The sequence below is a fragment of the Heteronotia binoei genome, chromosome 4 (genome assembly GCF_032191835.1).
Source record: "Heteronotia binoei isolate CCM8104 ecotype False Entrance Well chromosome 4, APGP_CSIRO_Hbin_v1, whole genome shotgun sequence".
Lineage (NCBI taxonomy): Eukaryota > Metazoa > Chordata > Lepidosauria > Squamata > Gekkonidae > Heteronotia > Heteronotia binoei.
The window spans coordinates 97686008-97696475 of record NC_083226.1 but is presented as its reverse complement, the minus strand read 5'-3'; positions in this window follow the sequence as shown (position 1 = coordinate 97696475).

Genomic DNA, 10468 nt, shown 5'->3' with positions numbered 1-10468 from the left:
GGCTAAGCGATCCATTTTAGTTCAGGGGTGGATCTTTTATTATTTTACCTGGTTTTAGTTTTGCCTGATGTCGACCCAGTGATCGCGCTTCGGGCAGAAAGTTTGGGGCAACGAGCCGATCCAACGATCGCGCCTTGGCCTAAGTTTGGGGCAACAAGCCGATCCAACGATCGCGCCTCGGCCAAGTTTGGGGCAACGAGCCGATCCAACGATCGCGCCTCGGCCAAGTTTTGGGGCAACGAGCTGATCCAACGATCGCGCCTCAGCCAAGTTTGGGGCAACGAGCCGATCCAACGATCGCGCCTCGGCCAAGTTTGGGGCAACGAGCCGATCCAACGATCGCGCCTCGGCCAAGTTTTGGGGCAACGAGCCGATCCAACGATCGCGCCTCGGCCTAAGTTTGGGGCAACGAGCCGATCCAACGATCACGCCTCGGCCTAAGTTTGGGGCAACGAGCCGATCCAACGATCGCGCCTCGGCCTAAGAAAGAAATGTTGCCCGGCAGTCAGATTGCAGCGGTCCTACGACCCGTGTGCTTTCGTGCCTGTCGGGTGCCTTAGACTAGCCTTGGCCTAGGTTCATGTAAGGACTTGAGGTGTGTGTGTAAGTGTATGTGTGTGTATGCAGTGTGTGTGTGCGTGTGTGCACTAAGCTCTAAAGAAAAGGGAGAAGGGAAGGGCGCTCTTTCCAGGTCTTAAACAATCCTAGCCTGTCCTGACATTCCCTCCCACGATAGACGCGTTTATAAGGCCTCGGGACGGCGGCCAGACTTCACGGGACTTCCCCCTTGTGTTCTATCGGGCTCAGTCCTCTTTCAAGGTGTCTGGCCTCCTAGGCGCGGCTGAGAAGTCCACGTTGAATGATAGAAATGGGGGCAGCCCAACCCACAATTATAGAGATGCTCGCTAGAGCCGTTCACACAGAACTCATTCACTCAATCACTCACACAGTAGCCTCGCTAGCAAGACTTTCTGAACGGTGCAACCCTACGTCTGTCTATGTGAAGGCACGCGTGTCGACTCGCGTGTGTTCACACGAACAGGATAATGCCCAAGCTTTTTCCACCAATTTCTGTAAGGCCAAATGCCCTCAAAACGAGGTTGGGGAATTAGTTTAATGGACACTTGGCTTTAATAGGAATCTTTTATCTATGTATACCAGGCTCAACCATTCAGAGAGTGATGCTCAATAAACATGGACTCTAATTTAATAAAAACCAATTGTAATTTATTTACAAAACAATCACACATTCACACAGGTCTAAAGAAATACAGATAGATCGATAGGGGTAACATATATGGGTAGACAGACAGGGCGATAATTACCATCGTAGTCTTCCAGGAAGGTTCCAATGGCGACTTAAGAGGACAGGGGAAATGGACCCAACACTGTGGCCAGAATTGGGGATGGATCTAGACAGCGGAACTGGGATACTGTTAGATGCACACATGAGTGGAGTTGGGTCAGAGGTTAAATAGACTCTCTTAGACCCCTTAGGTGCTGGGAGGTCTTGGGGAGGAGCAGGGGGAGGCTCTATGATGACCAAGGAGGCAGGACATTAGCAGAGCCAATGGTGAGCTCCTTGCCGACACCTAATTGGATGCCAGTTTGGGCCAATGAACTTCACCTGAGTCCGGTGAACCTGGAAATTTCCAAGCTGCAATGCTGCCTGGGGCGGCTCCAAGGTATTAGACTAGGGTGAGAATGGAAATGGCTGGATACTTAAGGTTAAATGGGATTATCTGGGAAGGTGACAATAGGGAATCAAATACTGGCCTAGGTATCACCCGGGTTAGACAAAACACTTGGTTGAGACAGGAGATGGTTTTCCTCTTCCTTATCTTCTTCCTGGGCAAGAGTTATTGTTCTGGTATTGCTGAGCAATTAGGATCAACAGTGGAGCTATTAATCCATTCATGAGGTAAATGGGTTGCTTGCAGGCTAGGGTGTGTACGTGTGACTTTCCCACTAAGAAGGAATGAGTTCAGCCTGGCAGGGTATGCTTGGGTCAGGAAAGCAAGATGGATTCTGCTGTTGTTAGCCTTAGGTCCATGGAGGCAGGCTGGAAACATGGTGGCCTGGCTTCTTCCACTGCAGTGGCCAAGACTGGGCACACAAGGAGCAGCTGGAGCATGTCTGTAGTTCTGGCTAACACTCTTCAGAGATGTAGAATGCAAAGCTGCCACATAAGCCCTAGAAACTGTAAGCAAAGTCCACTTCCTAGAGCAGATGTGTGAGACTCAAATCTCCAGGCACCCTGGCAACCACACTGGTGATCATGATGTCCATGTGTATGAAAAGTAGGGGGCTTTTCCTCACAGTGCCATTTTTATTGCTGGATGACTCCTTTCCGCAGATATCAAGCACAGTTTTTATCTATTTTGGAGATCGTTTTTGTTACTGAGCAAAAGTAATGCAGTTCCTTTGAGGCTACTGAGGCTTATAAAAAGGCATTTTATTGTTTTTTCAAGATTCTGTGCTCTATCAGTAAAATTGAACGAAAATAAAAATGAGGAAAGGAAAATATAAACCCAGTAGATTAACTTTTTTGTGTTGAAAATCTTCCCCATATATGATGCTTTTTCAGCTTCTAATCTTCATAATGCAATAGCAGTCAGGAGAAGTTATTATCTCCATGAGATGTATGAATTAATTAAGATGCACTGTATATTTCTCATATGAAACATGTTCCCATTTGCTAATGCCTGTAAGGTTGTTGTTCCGGAAAAATTTTAAAAACCATCATAGAAAAGAGAATTTTAAAGCAAATTAAAGAACTTGACTGAAACAGCTGTGCAAGGGTGATTTTACACCCAGAAATGTTTTTACAGAAAAAGTTTTGGATATATATTTGTATGATAGTCAAGGAAGAGCAGGAAATTGTTCAGTCACCTATTATGAATGCAATCCATGTGACCAAACAGATCAAGAGACCCATTACCAAAGACCTGCAAAGATGTATCAAGAACTGTTTATGAAATTCATAAAAATCTCTGGAGTGTCTAAGAACCTATGTGAATTGCCATCTATCAGGAGAAGTCCAGGAGAGGCATTCAGTTAAACTGTTCATAATGAGAGTGTTAATACACAGAAACATTACTATCATGATTTTATTTAAATCTGCCTGGCTATAATACCACCTTCACAATAATAAAAATCAGTGGGGAACATAGTGACTATGACACTGACTCAACATGATTCATCAAAGTCTTCTTCATTTCCCCATTCAGATCATTTTGTTCTGATATTCTCCAAACTCTTTCTGCCTATTTATTCACCTGATTTCATGTTATTCTTCTGGGTACCTTGCTATATTTCCCCAGCTTTTGATAATTATGTTTATTCATTGATGAAATAAGTCAACCAGAAGACTCACATCTGCTTCCACTCACTAATTGCTCCCAACTTTAGGTTGTTACTCTAGCAATCTAAAATCCCTATAACTCACCAAACAAATATAGCTGCAATAATTTTAATGGATGTTTTCAACATGCTGTAGTGGTCAGGTAAGTCAAAGGCTGAGAGCCGCCTTTCTGGCGTTGGCTTCATGGTCAGGAACTCCATTGCCTCCAAACTCGAAAACCTGCCAACAGGTCACTCAGATCGCATCATGTCCATGCGCCTCCCACTTCAAAACAAGCAGCATGCAACTCTCTTCAGTGTGTATGCCCCATCAAGCAGATCCTGCAGAAAAGAACAAGTTCTATGCTGATCTACACAACCTGGTACGGAAGACCCCTACAGAGGACAAGGTGATCATCCTTGGCGACTTCAATGCCAGAGTAGGTAAAGACTCGGAAGCCTGGAAAGGAGTACTTGGCAAACACGGCATTGGCAACTGCAATGACAACGGGCGCCTCCTGCTAGAATTCTGCATGGAGCACCAGCTCACCATCACCAACACTATCTTCCAGCAGAAGAACAGTCTGAAAACAACCTGGATGCACCCACGGTCCAAGCACTGGCACCTTATCGACTACATTCTAGTGCGCCAGAGAGACCTTCGAGATGTCTTACACACCCGAGTAATGCCCAGTGCGGAATGTCATACGGATCATCGTCTTGTACGCTGCAATCTCCGTCTTCACTTTAAACCCACACCCAGGAGAGGAGGTATCCCTCGGAGGAAGTTTCAGGTTGGCAGTCTCCAGTCAGCCGAAGTTAAAGCTGCCTTCCAGGCAAAACTCCAGTCAAGAATTGAGGACGCCAGTTGCCCCACAGACCCTTCTCCAGAAGCACTCTGGGAACACCTGAAAACTACCGTCCTGCAGATCTCTGAAGAAGTCCTCGGGTTCTCCACAAGGAAGAACAAGGACTGGTTTGATGAGAACAATCAAGAGATCCAAGATTTACTGGCGAAAAAGAGATCTGCCTACCAAGCACATCTTGCTCAGCCCTCCTGTCCTGGGAAAAAAGCAACCTTTCGCGCTGTATGTAGCAACCTCCAGCGCAAGCTTCGAGACATTCAGAACGAGTGGTGGACCAAGCTTGCTGAGAGAACCCAGCTGTGTGCAGACACTGGTGATTTAAGAGGGTTCTACGAAGCCCTGAAGGCAGTATATGGTCCATCATATCAGACTCAGAGTCCCTTGCGTAGTGCAGACGGCCAAGTGCTCCTCACAGACAAGGCATCCATATTGAACCGGTGGTCGGAGTATTTTCAGGTTCTCTTCAGTGCCAACCGCGTAGTTCAAGATTCAGCAATTCACCTCACCCCACTTCAACAAGTGAAAACAGAGTTGGATGAGATCCCCACTCTAGAAGAGACTGTTAAAGCCATCAAGCAACTGAAAAGTGGCAAGGCAGCAGGAGTTGATGGAATTCCACCAGAGATCTGGAAGCATGGGGGCACAGTACTACATAGCTCACTTCACAAAGTACTTGTCACCTGCTGGGAACAAGGCAAATTACCACAGGACTTTCGCGATGCAATCATCATCACCCTATACAAGAACAAAGGGGAAAAGTCAGACTGCTCCAACTACCGGGGGATAACCCTGCTCTCCATCGCAGGCAAAATCCTTGCCAGAATACTCCTGAACAGACTGGTGCCCGCCATTGCAGAAGAACTCCTCCCAGAGAGCCAGTGCGGCTTCAGAGCTAACAGGAGCACCACCGACATGGTATTTGTTCTCAGGCAGCTCCAAGAGAAATGCAGGGAACAGAACAAGGCTCTGTATGTGACTTTTGTAGACCTTACCAAAGCTTTCGATACCGTTAGCAGGAAAGGCCTGTGGCAAATCTTGGAACGTTTAGGATGTCCCCCAAGGTTCCTCAGCATGATCATCCAGCTACACGAAGATCAGCGAGGCCAAGTCAGACACTGCAACGACCTCTCGGAGACCTTCCCAATAGGCACAGGTGTAAAGCAAGGCTGCGTTCTCGCGCCAACTCTTTTTACAATCTTCTTTAGCATGATGCTTCAAAGAGCCGCAGTAGATCTAGATGATGACAATGGTGTCTACATCCGCTATCGCACCAATGGCAGCCTGTTCAACCTGAGGCGACTAAAGGCCCACTCCAAGACAATGGAAAAACTCATCCGAGAGCTACTGTTTGCTGATGATGCTGCACTCGTCTCCCACTCGGTATCAGCTCTGCAGCATATGACGTCCTGCTTTGCAGAGGCTGCCAAGCTATTTGGCCTAGAAGATAGTCTGAAGAAGACAGAAGTTCTCCACCAGCCTGCACCCCAGGAAGATTATCACCCTCCCTGCATCACTGTGGGTGAATCAGTTCTGAAGACAGTCCAGCAGTTCAGCTACCTGGGGTGCATCATCTCCTCAGATGCTAAGATCGACAAGGAGATTGACAACAGGCTGGCAAAGGCAAACCGTGCCTTTGGCCGACTGCACAAAAGAGTGTGGAGCAACAAGCATCTGAAAAAAGGCACAAAGATCAATGTTTACAAAGCGGTTGTGATGACAACCCTCATCTACGGCTCCGAATCGTGGGTTTTATACCGTCATCACCTGCGACTCCTTGAGCGCTTTCATCAGCGCTGCCTTCGCACCATCCTCAACATCCACTGGAGTGACTTTGTGACCAACACTGAAGTTCTCAAGCGGGCGGAGGTTACCAGCCTCGAGGCACTGCTGTTGAAGATGCAGCTGTGCTGGGCAGGGCATATTTCTAGGATGGAAAACCACCGCCTTCCCAAGATTGCCTTGTATGGCGAACTCTCCACTGGCCATCGAAATAGAGGAGCACCAAAGAAGAGGTACAAGGACTCCTTGAAGAAATCCCTTGGCACCTGTCGCATCAACCATCACCAGTGGTCTGACCTAGCCTCAGATCGCAAAGCATGGAGGCACACCATCCACCAGGCTGTCTCTTCTTTTGAGAACGCACGCATAGCTGGTCTTGAGGACAAAAGGAGATTGAGGAAGAATCGCACTGCTACAGCACCAACCCTCAATCAGACTTTTCCCTGCAGCCACTGTGGCCGGACCTGCCTGTCCCGCATTGGTCTTGTCAGCCACCAGCAAGCCTGCAGCAGACGTGGACTATTGTACCCTTCTTAAATCTTCGTTCGCGAAGCCAAGCCGAGAGAGAGAGAGTGTAGCTGCTCAAATCATAACATAGGCTGCGATTCAGCACTGTGACCACTAGGGAAACTGTTTTATAGTATACTGCACTCATACAAGCTTATAACAGCTTTTTACCTGGGTGGCTTCCAGGTCACTTATAATGAGGAATAAGCAAATGGAGATTTTCCTGATCATAGTATAAAGTAATAGATTATTCTGTTTATGCCATGCAGATTTCTTCAGCCTTTCAGAAGTTCCATCAGAGTGGCCACCAATTTCTGCCTGACATTTTGCATATGTCACGCAGCAATTATAAAGACAACTGTTACTTCAGCAATGGGCAGGATTTCAGAGAAAGATTTGGAAGTTTCTATGAAATAAAGTTTTTATTATAGGCTTTTTATACCTATACCTGAATATATAGTTGCTTTGCTATTTCAGTGGTTTCTAACACAGAATAAAGTGGATTTGTTACTAGACGCCATATTTAAAATCTTTAAATCTCAGAGTCTTCTTGTCACGAGCCAGTTAGCTACCTCCTCTGATGATGAAGAGGAAATGGAAGAGTCAGGTCCTGCACCAGTGGAATGCCTGCCTGAGCAGCTGAATTTAGAGGTAGAGCTAGCAAAAGATGTGTCAGGCAACAAGGGTTGCTGATTCTGGCAGTAGACAAAAGAAATGGGACAAAGGTCAGACTGCCACTCACTGCCTGAATCTCCCAAGCCAGCTGAGAATACGAGACATCAGGTACATTTGACAGCCTGGGAGAGACTCAGGAGTGCCCAGCTAATTGCACCATGTTACAGGAGCCGGAATTGCAAGTCAATTAAGAAGTAACACCTGTGTGTCTAGGTGAATAAAAAGGACTTCTCTACCACCCCCGCTGTGAACCTTACCTGGCCTTGCTGCTTTGAAATCCTGCTTTTTATAACCTGTATCTGTTTTTCAGCTTAGGAACCTAGACCTTGCCTTTTGTTTTGAATCCCAAGTCTGGATTCTAAATTCCTGCCTTCCTTGTTTCCCCAGACCTGTGGATCTTTATGATTCGGTACCAGTTTGTGACCTTGCTTTTATCTCTTGCGCCAGTTGTTGGGTTTATATTGGTGTCTCCTGAAATTCCTGAGTAGAGTAAAAAGTGCCATGCTTTGCCCCGAATTGGACATTTGTTCATTGATTTAATTGTGTTGATGCATATCAAAGGCTCCTGGTCAGTCAATACCAGGTCTGCCGTTGAATGTGACACTTTTTTAAGAAGCAAGTTTCTAGCTCTTCTGGTTGCAAACATACACCAGTAAGTTGGGACTAATTTCTACATTACTGAGTACTCAGTTTGTGTTTGGGGTCCCACCACATTTCTTGCGCAACAGTCATATATGAATACCTCAGTTTTCATGCACACAGTGACTGATTCAGATTATGACTGTTAACATGTGTGGAGAAGGAACTTTAGTCTTCACTACCATGCTGTCTTCCTGACCCAAAATTGTCCAAGAAGCCACTATTGGATCTGCAGGGGAAAAAAACCCATATGAAAACTGGCATCTACCCCCAGAATGTTTCAGGCCAGGAAAACAGTGCAACTGAAGTCTCTTCTCCACACATGCTGTAGTCATGATCCAAATCAAGTACCACAACATAGGAATTGAGGAACTCAAAGTGCAACTGTTGCCCAGGACTCATAATGGGGACCCTGAACCAAATTTGTATAATCTGTAAAGCATAAATCAGCTTGAGCAAGTTTTATAATTAGCAGAATAAATGACCTTAGAACCCCATGTAGTCCCTCTGGTCTTCACACCATAAACCATATCATGCAAAGTACTTAAGAATATTCAGGTAGAAGGATTCTCCTTTATTGGAGCAATATTTTGATTTAAAAGCATATACAGCACTAGCTTTACATTTCACAGCTGTCTCCTTGCCCCCCACACAAAAGTGTTGGCTCCAAATAACTGTGGAGAAGTAGAATTGATTCTGCAACCTGAAGCTTATTTCACTATTTACTGAATGCCCCAGCCTTTTGATTGTATTAACTCATTCTGTTTAATCTCATTCTGTTTGAGACCCAAAACTCAGTGAGAAAGGCAGACTCTAAATAATACAAATTAAATAAATAAAAGGTGAAGGTAAAGCTCACACAATGGTAGGGAGGAACTTCTTACTGAAGTACTGAACAAGAGGGTGGGGCTGAGATAGAACATGTGGGAAAGCAGTAATGACAATGAGATTTTCTCTTCCCTCACATGTACTTAATTTATGTTATATATTCAACAATCTCAGGAATCATGTTACTGGAAATAAATTCTTACCCTTACCTGGCTATTTTCATTATATTCAATAGTAGAACAGCCTCCACACTTACTTTTATAGGCTATATGTATTCTACACTTCTCCAATAAACACCCAGGAAAAAAAGACATATTCACACATACATAAGAGAAGCCATATTGGATCAGGCCAGTGGCCCATCCAGTCCAACACTCTGTGTCACACAGTGGCCAAAAATTTTATATATATATCCATTTAGTCTTCTCTTGAGATAAAGAAAAATCCCATAATTTCCAGTTTGTTTATTCCTTACTTTTCTACCAGGGGACCCAAAGTGGTTTACAGCATTCTCATCTTCTCCATTTTATCCTTTGAGATATGTTAGGTTGGGAGTGTGTCACTAGTCACCTAGCAAGCTTACATGGCAGAAAGGGGATTCAAACCTGGTTCTCCCTGATCCTAGTCCAACATTTTAACCACTACACACACTAGGTTTTTCCAGTACTACTCTGTGTGTGTGTGTGTGTGTGTGTGAGAGAGAGAGAGAGAGAGAGAGAGAGAGAGAGAGAGAGAGAGAGAGAGAGAATTCAACATCCACTTCAAGCACACTGTGGAATAGAAATCTGTTCAGTCAGTCAATCAATCATTACTTTGCTGTCTATTAAATCTACAGAAACATCTTGTGGGGTAGGAAGAATTTTATCTGTTTCCATTATGCCTAGAATTCACACATATGAGATTTTTGTTTCTTTGTCATACAGGGCAATGTATAAGTATAGATTTTGCTGTAACTCTAGCAACATGAAACTTATTTAAGGAGATTTTCTGAAATGAAGCATGATAACTACTTGGAATTAGGCTTGCCAATCCCTAGGTCCCAGCGGGGGTTCTTCTGCTTTCCCAGGCTCCTTCCCACCCCCAGTCAGCTGGCCAGTGGGGGGAAGCCCCGCCCCCAGAGGACCATGTGCCTTTCTACCTCCGAAGGCTTCAGTCTCCGATTGAAAGGCTTCCTTTTGGGATGGTGTGTCTGTGTTACTTTGAAGAAGTTGGCAGCAACTCGTGAGTAGAGAGGCCAATCCCTCGCTTCAGAGTCACCAGAGACGGGGTGGGTGGGGAAGGGAAACGTCTGCTGAGCACTTCATTATTCCCTATGTAGAGATCGATTCTCATAGGGTATAATGGGGAATTGATCTGGAGGTTTCGGGGGCTCTGAGGGAGCTGTTTTTTGAGGTAGAAGCACCACATTTTCAGTATAGTATTTAGTGCCTCTCTCCAATGTACCCCCCCAATTTTCAAAACGATTGGACAAGGGGGTCCAATTCTATGAGCCCCAAAAGAAGGTGCCCCTATTCTTCATTATTTCCTATGGAATGAAGACATTTAAAAAGGTGTGCTTGTAAGGAAAGCCCCCTACTTTTCATACATATGGACATCGTGATCACCAGTACAGTTGCCAGGGTGCCTGGAGTTTTGACTCTCACACATCTGCTCTAAGAAGTGGACTTTGCTTACAGTTTCTAAGGCTTATGTGGATACTATAAGCCTCAGCTTTGCAGCAGCATTCTACATCTGGATGGGTGTTAGCCAGAACACTGCTCCTTGTGTGCCCAGTCTTGGCCGCTGCAGTAAGGGAAGCCAGGCCACCATGTTTCCAGCCTGATTCCATGAAC